This window comes from Gekko japonicus, unplaced genomic scaffold, assembly GCF_001447785.1.
Source record: "Gekko japonicus isolate JY-2015 unplaced genomic scaffold, Gekko_japonicus_V1.1 scaffold161, whole genome shotgun sequence".
Taxonomy (NCBI): Eukaryota; Metazoa; Chordata; class Lepidosauria; order Squamata; family Gekkonidae; genus Gekko; species Gekko japonicus.
In genome coordinates, this window is record NW_015167062.1 from 189,452 (window position 1) to 197,688 (window position 8,237).

Here is an 8,237-nt window from a genome sequence, read left to right on the forward strand (position 1 = left end):
TTACCACAATACCCACTGGAATGTGGTGTACTGCTAGGGGTGATACACTTGCCAATGTTTTTTAACATCTATATGCACCCCCGTGCCCAGCTGGTCTGGGGATTTGGGCTAGATTGTCACCAGTAGGCTGATGACACCCAGCTTTATCTGCTGATGGCTTGCTGACCAGACTCTGCCCCAGATGTTATGGACAGGGCATTGGAGGCCGTGGCTGGGTGGTTACAGCAGAGTTGGCTGAAATTAAATCCGGAGAAGATGGAGGTCCTGTACCTGAGACATGGGGGGGGGGGTCTGGGATTGGGAATCTGGCTCCCAACCCTTGGCAGGGCATCGTTGATGCTGGCACCAAAGGTGAGGAACCTAGGGGTTCATTTGCCAGGTCAGCCCTTTACCATCTGTGACTAGTCAGGGAACTGGTTCCCTATCTCACCTCCCAGGACAGCTACAGTGGTCCATGCAATGGTCACTTCCAGGTCTACATGGGACTGCCCTTGAACCTGAGCCAGAAACTGCAGCTAATGCAAAACGTGGTAGCACACCTGCTGACTGCGATATTGGTGCGGGTTAGATCAGGTTCAAGGTTATGTGTCCCAGAGAACTTTACAGTCTGCAAAGCAACATCTCCTGGTAGTCCCTGGCCTGAAAGACTTCTGATTAGCCTTGACCAGGGCCAGGGCTTCTTCTGCCCTGGCCTGGTGAAAGATGCTTTCACTTGAAATCAGGGCCCTATGGGGCCCTGTAGGACTTATTACAGTTGCACAGGACCTGTAAAATGGAGCTGTTCTGCCAGGCCTTTGGTTGAGGCGGTGGGCATCCAATCCTTCTTAGCCCTCCCTGCTCGCACTGCTTGCTTGTAGTGCTCACTGTGATTTGCCCTGCTCAAAGAGATCAGCAGAACATCATCAGAAAAAGAGTGCTATTAACTACCATTTAATCCAGCATCTTGCAGGAAACACTATGAACTGCCTTGCATAGTTGCCATCTTATTCTGATTAGACTGCAATTGGCTTTATAGTTCATTTTAATGTTAGCTTGCTTAAATTGTTTTGTTCAATTTTAATGGTTTATGTTTAACGAAATGTTGTGACCCACCCTGAGCTCACTTGCGGGGGAGGGCAGGATATAAGAAACCAAATAAATAATAAATAATATGTATATAGATGCTTAGGCTGTGTTTGCATCAGCTATTTGCCCAGGTTGCAGTTAAAAATTAAAAGCAGTTCATATCCAGTTTATGGATGGAATCCCTTTTTATATAGTTCCACTGCTGGGTTTGACTGTGGGAAACGGGTTCCTAAAAAAAATGCAGTTCTCTATTTTTCCAGTGTTGTCTAAACAAACATCATATCCACATATTTTATTGCATGGAAAGTTAGGAAGGGCTTCCTGACATAGGATCTGCTCGTGACTAAGCAGTCTGTAGTGGTTGGTTATCAGGACCACAGATGAAAAATACCCTAGCCAACTGTTAGAAACTGAACTTTTCACAACCATCTGCTGTACAGTAACTCTTCAGTCAATGCTGAATAGCTAGCTGGTGGTGCTCTATTTCAAATGGTAGGATGGAGCCTCCCATATCATAAATGTTTATATGACCTCTTATATGGAACTGGTTTAATCTAAGAGTCTAGATCAATATTTATTCAGAACCAGAACTGTATCCTTGTGGATGCACTATAATTCTGCACATTTTTAATAGGGTTTTCAAAATATTATAAGTCTCCAAGGCCTTTTTCCAAAGTACTGTTGTTATTTTTTTTTAAAAAATTGTCCATTACTACATTTATCATTTACAAACTTGTGGTGCTTTCCCCCAAAATAATGTAACAAGATTGCCAACTATTTCACCAGCATTCCTGGTAGGTGTGAATAGGTAGGATTGCCAATTGACCTGAAAAACATCTGCCTGAGCTACTGATGATTAAGCTCCCAACTGTGAGCAATGTTGGCTTTTTATTCAGAGTTATGAATTGCTTTGTATTTTTGGTGCACACATATTCTCCCATTGTCCCTTGGAAATGGTAGTGGAGCACAGAGTGTTCCAGGGGTTGGGGCCATGACTCAGTGGCAGAGCATCTGCTTTGCATGGTCCAAGGTTCAGTCCCAAGCATCTCTAGTGAGCAGAACATGGCATGAACTAAGAGTTGCCTCCTTTCCGGTTTTTAAAAGGACTGGTTTGTTTGGTGAATGTTTAAAAGGATTGGTTGGCTTGTTGTTCACAAGCCCAGTTATCTTTCCCAAACAATCACACTCCTAATTTGTTTTTTAAAGGTCACATTTGCATGATGTATGCCTTGCCTTTGGGCTTTACATGAAGTTCCAGTTCTTGTTCATTGTGTGTGTCATCACTCACAGCAGCCAACATGTGAATTACATACCCATTTTTTAAAAAGTCAATTTATCAATGGAAATGCACCAATATAGTAGTTACCTTTTTGAGGACTGTGGGCCATAGAGACACAAAAGCAGAACTTAAACTCATAATCTCTCTTTTATATAAATTACAAGAGGTTCCTCAGTAACAATGCAGCTCAAAAGCCACTTGAGTATGGCAAGCTGGATGGATTTGTACATCAAGGCTATGCAGTTTAAGTACGAATGCTTTTGATATTCTCCTCAACCCAAATTCTGCCTGGATTTTAGAATTCACAGTGATCAATTCTTATTTTTGAACTGAGACAAATAAACTACAAATTTCCTGTCATTTGATTTTTTTTTAAATTTCCAGTTTTTGTACATAATACAGTATATGTGCATACTTTGCTGCAGCTTTCTATTACTTGAGCACATTGACCTATTTTCCCCCTTTATATATAATTACTGCGCTGACCTGAATGGCCCATGCTACTTTGGCCTCATCAGATCTCAGATACTAAGCAGGGTTGGTCCTGGTTAGTACTTGGATGGGAGACCACCAAGAGAAATCCATTTTTGCTGTGCAGAGGCAGGCAATGGCAAACGACTTCTGAATGTCTCTTCAAAATGCTACAGGGTAGCCTTAAGTCAACTACAACTTGATAGCATTTTTGTACCACCACCATATGTTATTGTTTCAAACATACATATTGATAGGTATAAAAAACAGTCATCACATAACAGAATTTTTTGTGAGATGTTTGCCAGATGCACAGGAGCACATGTACACATCTGTAAAACATACCTATAAAAACAACAGCATGAAACTCAGTTCATACATAACATGAAGCCTTATTTTATTTTATTTTATTGTGAAGCCAGATTTGGGTCATAGGCAATTATTCAGCTTCTGGCTTGCCTTGACAAATACTGGTTTCATTGTCTTCACTCTATCCGGGTGCCTTGGAACCCAGGAGGCATCCAAACATGGCTTGTGGGAACAAGCTCGATCCTGTGGCAACCAGCCAGGGCCTTCTGCAGGTCCAAGACAAAAATGTGTGAGTCGGAGGCTAAAAAACTGCGCTAGCTCACACTAACTCAGCTTAGAGGGAACACTGGTCTGTACACATACATGATGACTTGCAGTCCCCACCTTGGGAAAGGCCCTGCCTGAGGAGGTCAGGAAGGCTTCCACACGTCTGTCATCCCGCAAACTACACAAAAAATAATTGTTCAGGAGGGATTTTCTATAGAGCTTACAGGACTATACTATAAAGAAATGGTTAAGGAAGGTGCCTATAAAGGGAAAGGGACTGTGGACTACATCACTATGTATAGGACATATTATCAGATTGCTGTATGCCTTATTTTTCTTATGATAAGAGCCTGCTGGATCAGACCAGTGGTTCATCTAGTCCCACATACTGTTTCACACAGTGGCCAACCAGTTGCTGAAGAGGGCCAAACATACAGGGCATATAGGACGAAGCCTTCTCCTGCTGCTTTCTCTTAGCACTGGTATTTAGATAGGGTTGCCAGGTCCTACCTTGTCACTGGCAGGGGGATTTGGGGGGCATTCCCGGAGGGGACAGGGACATTGTGTGATGTCATCACGCTGGCGATGTCACGTGGTGACACTCTGATTTGAGGGCAAAACTCTATGGTTTGAGTGCAAAACTCTATGGTTTGAGTGCAAAACTCTATGGTTTGAGTGCAAAACTCTATGGTTTGAGTGCAAAACTCTATGGTTTGAGTGCAAAACTCTATGGTTTGAGTGCAAAACTCTATGGTTTGAGGGCAAATTTACCACAGAGTCACAATGCCAATGTGACGACGTCAGTTCCAGGTGATGTCATCATGCTGGAGACATTACTTGGGGATGTGGCTGTTTGGGGGTGGGGTTTCTCCCTTTGGCTAGCTGGCCAGCAATGGGCAGAGGCCCCGATAACTGGGGAAACCCCCTATCTAGATCTGAGAAATGGCAACCCTATATTTGAAGGTTTTTTACTTCCATAGGTGGAGGCTTCCTTCAGCCATTGATGAACTCCTCTATGAATCTGTCTCTTTTTAAAAGTGATATGTGATCATGGCCATAAGTACCTCCACTGGCAGTGAATTCCATAGTTTAATTGCTTATTGACTAATACAAGAAATATTTCGTTTTGTCTGTGCTGAACCTATTCCCCAATATATTCATTGGGTGTCCTCGATTTCTAGTATTCTAGTATTATGGGAGAGGGAGAAAAAGGCTCTTTCTAACCACTTTCTTCACACCATACATCTATATATCTAATAGCGACAATTTGGCTCCCACCTGTGGATACCTAAATCTGTGGATCACAGCTACACTGACACTAAACAGCAAACTTGGGGCAACTCCTCAGGTTTGCAGAAAAACCCAAGATGTTAAAAAAATGCATTGAAGGTTTAAAAATATCTGCACATGGACAGACAACACACTTACTGAAGGAGCTGATAGCAGCCACTGCAGGGAGCCACTCTAGGCCTGACCATGACATACTGGGAATTGTTTCAGGTCTGGCCACCACCGTGGCTGATGCCGGGAGCCACTCCAGGCCCAGCTGCTGTGGCAGCAAACACCAGGAGAGGCTCTGAGCCTGGCCATGGTAGTGGAGGACTCTGGGAACTGTTCCAGACTCGGAGCAGCTCTCAGGCATTGTTGCTACTGCCACCAGGCTCTAAGGTGGGTGATGAAGCCTTGAGCCATGCCTGACTCAGTTATGGGGGGAGGGAAGATAGGATCCCCCAATGAGTCTCACAGTCCTCCCCTTGTAATTTTGCAGTCTTCTATCATGTCTCCTCTTACCTGTCTTTTTTCTAGACTGAAAAGTCCCAGACTCTCCAGTCTTTCCTTATAGGAAAAGTGCTCCAGCCCCCTAATCACCTTTGTTGCCCTTGTTTGTACTTTTTCCACTGTACCCTTTTTGAGGTACAACAACCAGAACTGCACACACTATTCCAAATGAGGCCATACCATAGCTCTATGCAAGGACATTACAATATTGGCAGTTTTATTGCCCATCCTTTTCCTCACAATTCCTTGCACTGAGTTTGGCTTTTTCATCCTGCTGTCACGGCATCATTTTTGTTATATATTGCGATGGAACCATACTTGCAAAAGAGCTCACTAGCGAACATGCGAAATAGCATAGCTTGGAGCGCATCACAACAGAAGGTTTGGATCCTAGAAGGAACCAATAGATTGATCTGGATCCTAGTAGTAGCCAATTGGTAAACAATACTCTGTGACTAGCCTATCATGGGATGTGAGGTGTGTGTTGGGTGTGCGGTGTTTCATGACTATAAGCAGGGCTCTGACCCTGCAAGTTTGTCTTAGTTTGGAGCTGAAACCACTTAATATACATGAGCTAATCACTTTATGCATATGAACCCAGTACTTTTCAATTTTCTACTGATGTAAAACCTTTGTTCTGCATTGTACCTGCATTCTGTCCCATGTCTAATATCTCATGCTTGTTTTAGATCTCTATAATCCTAGTCCTAGGGCATTGCTTACTAGACATCTCATCCTATTGATCTCATCAAATTACACTGTGTAATCTGCCTCAAGTCTCAGTGAGGAAGACAGGCTATACATAAAAAATAAATAAATATTAATCACACATCACATAGTTAAAGAAAATTGCAGTTACATCAAAAATCATTGATGAACCCTAACTAACCATAATTATGGAAGCAGCCCATGCTCAGTCACCCAAGGCAGAGTTAAATTTAATCATGATTTTGTATTATGTCTGAAGTCTAAATTGAGCCACACAATTCCACCAATATTGTTTTTATGGTTGGCTTTATATACTTGTGTATTGGCAATGTAGAGGAAGAAAAAAACACACACAAACGAACAGAAGGAGGAGGAAGCTGTTCAAAACTTCACATGCTTCGATTCCCAAGGTAATTTTAGAAATTCTCCTAATTAGACCAAAATCAGGGACCACTATTCGGGCGTAATAGAAGACCGAAACAGGAGCAATCCATTCATCCCTGCTTTCTGACTGGCTCCATCACTTACCTGGACTGCTGTTTACCTTTAACACAAACAAAAAGGAGGAAAAGGAGCATTTAGCCACACTGTTCATGATACTAAGAAATCAGCCAAGCTGAAACAAATTATAAATCACAGCATGACAGCTCTATCATATGCAATACATCTTGTTATAAATACATCTTGTGCTAGATTGCATAGAGATACAAACTGATATATAAAGAACAGAATTGTTGCAGTATGATTATAGCATGTGAGAGAATCATAAACACATAGAAAAAAATAATGCCCTAGAAACTGATATAACCAAAGAAACCAGCTCTCCCCCCTCCCAATTTGTTGTCTGGTAACAATCTGACAGCATGTGTCATCATTTATTTTAGGTACAAACATTCATAACAAAAGTAGACAATAATCACCACTCCAAATCATGTCAGAATGAAAAGAAATGAGACCCTAACTTCCACTATCTCTTGAAAACTTTTTCATCACTGCCAGTAATACCACCAGAGTTCATAATTCCCTGGCTTCCCAAATGAACCTTGGAGGCTTGTAATGCACACCTTAAATATGAGCATTAAAGCCGGAGTTCTTCTTAGGCTAGGTTTCTAATCCGAGCCGGAGAAGAACTCTGTAACCCATCCACTGAGTTTGCTACCTCTCTGGTGGCTGCTACGCTGAAGGCCTCGGTACCACCCCTTCTTTCTTGCTCTTTTCTTGCACTCTCCTCCCCAGGAACATTTCTTCTGCAACATCCCAGCTACCACTTGTACTTTTGGGGTAGCTATATTTTCCAGGGATCCTGGTATCTGAATCATTGTCATAGAAAATGTTCAAAGTGCCTGATAGTAAGTGGGCTTAGAAAAGCAAAGAACCTAGAATAAATCAAGCTAACCTTTGATCGGGGGCGGGGAGTCACACACACCTCAGTTTGCTAAACCCAAACCCAAACTGAATTTAGAGATTATGTCGCCCATCATTATAAATCCCTCTCATGCATTCGGGTTATAGGTTGGAGCTTCAATGGTAGAGGGAAGGATTTCCAAAAACGTGTATCTGGTGGCAGGCCCCCAGTTATGGAAGTACCTCCCCAGGGAGCCGTGCCTAGCCCCCTTATTGTCAATCTTCAGGAAGCGGTTGAAGATGGTTTCATTTAGGAATGCATTTACTGATTTATTTATTTTTTATTTATTTATTGGCAGTCCTAACTGGAGTTTTTAAATTATGACTTTTCATGGTTTTTTATAATAGTTTTTATTGTGTTTTTATAGTATTTTATTTATCTTGAGTGGAGTTCTGCAAGGAAGAAAGACAGCTGATAATTACAGAGAGAGCCAGTGTGGTGTAGTAGATAGAGTGATGGACTAGGATGTGGGAGACTTCGGGTTTGAATCCCCAGTTGGCCATGGAAGCTTGCTGGGGCCCCATGGGCCAGTCAGAAACTCTCAGTCTGATCTTCCTCCCAAGGTTGTTGTAAGGATAACCATTGAGGAGAGGATGTAAGCCGCTTTGGATCCCCATTGGAGGGAAAGGCAAGGAATAAAAGAAGTAAATAAAGAAATTCTGGAACCTATCATAGAAATGGGGACAAAAGATCTCATGTGCAGTGCAGAAAACAGACGACATCAGGTTTCCCAGCCAGTCTCAGTCTACACTTGACAGTTCTTCAGTTCCATTTGCCTTGCCTTCTCATTTGATAGGGCAAGGGAAGGGAGCCTCTTAACTGCTTAAGCTACTTGCTTTATTCTCACTGAACTGCTCGACATCAGTGCAGCACAATTATATGAAGATGTAAACATTGCAAGGGCATCCAGCACATGGGCTGTCACAATGAGTTAAAGCAGAAGGTTCCATTCCC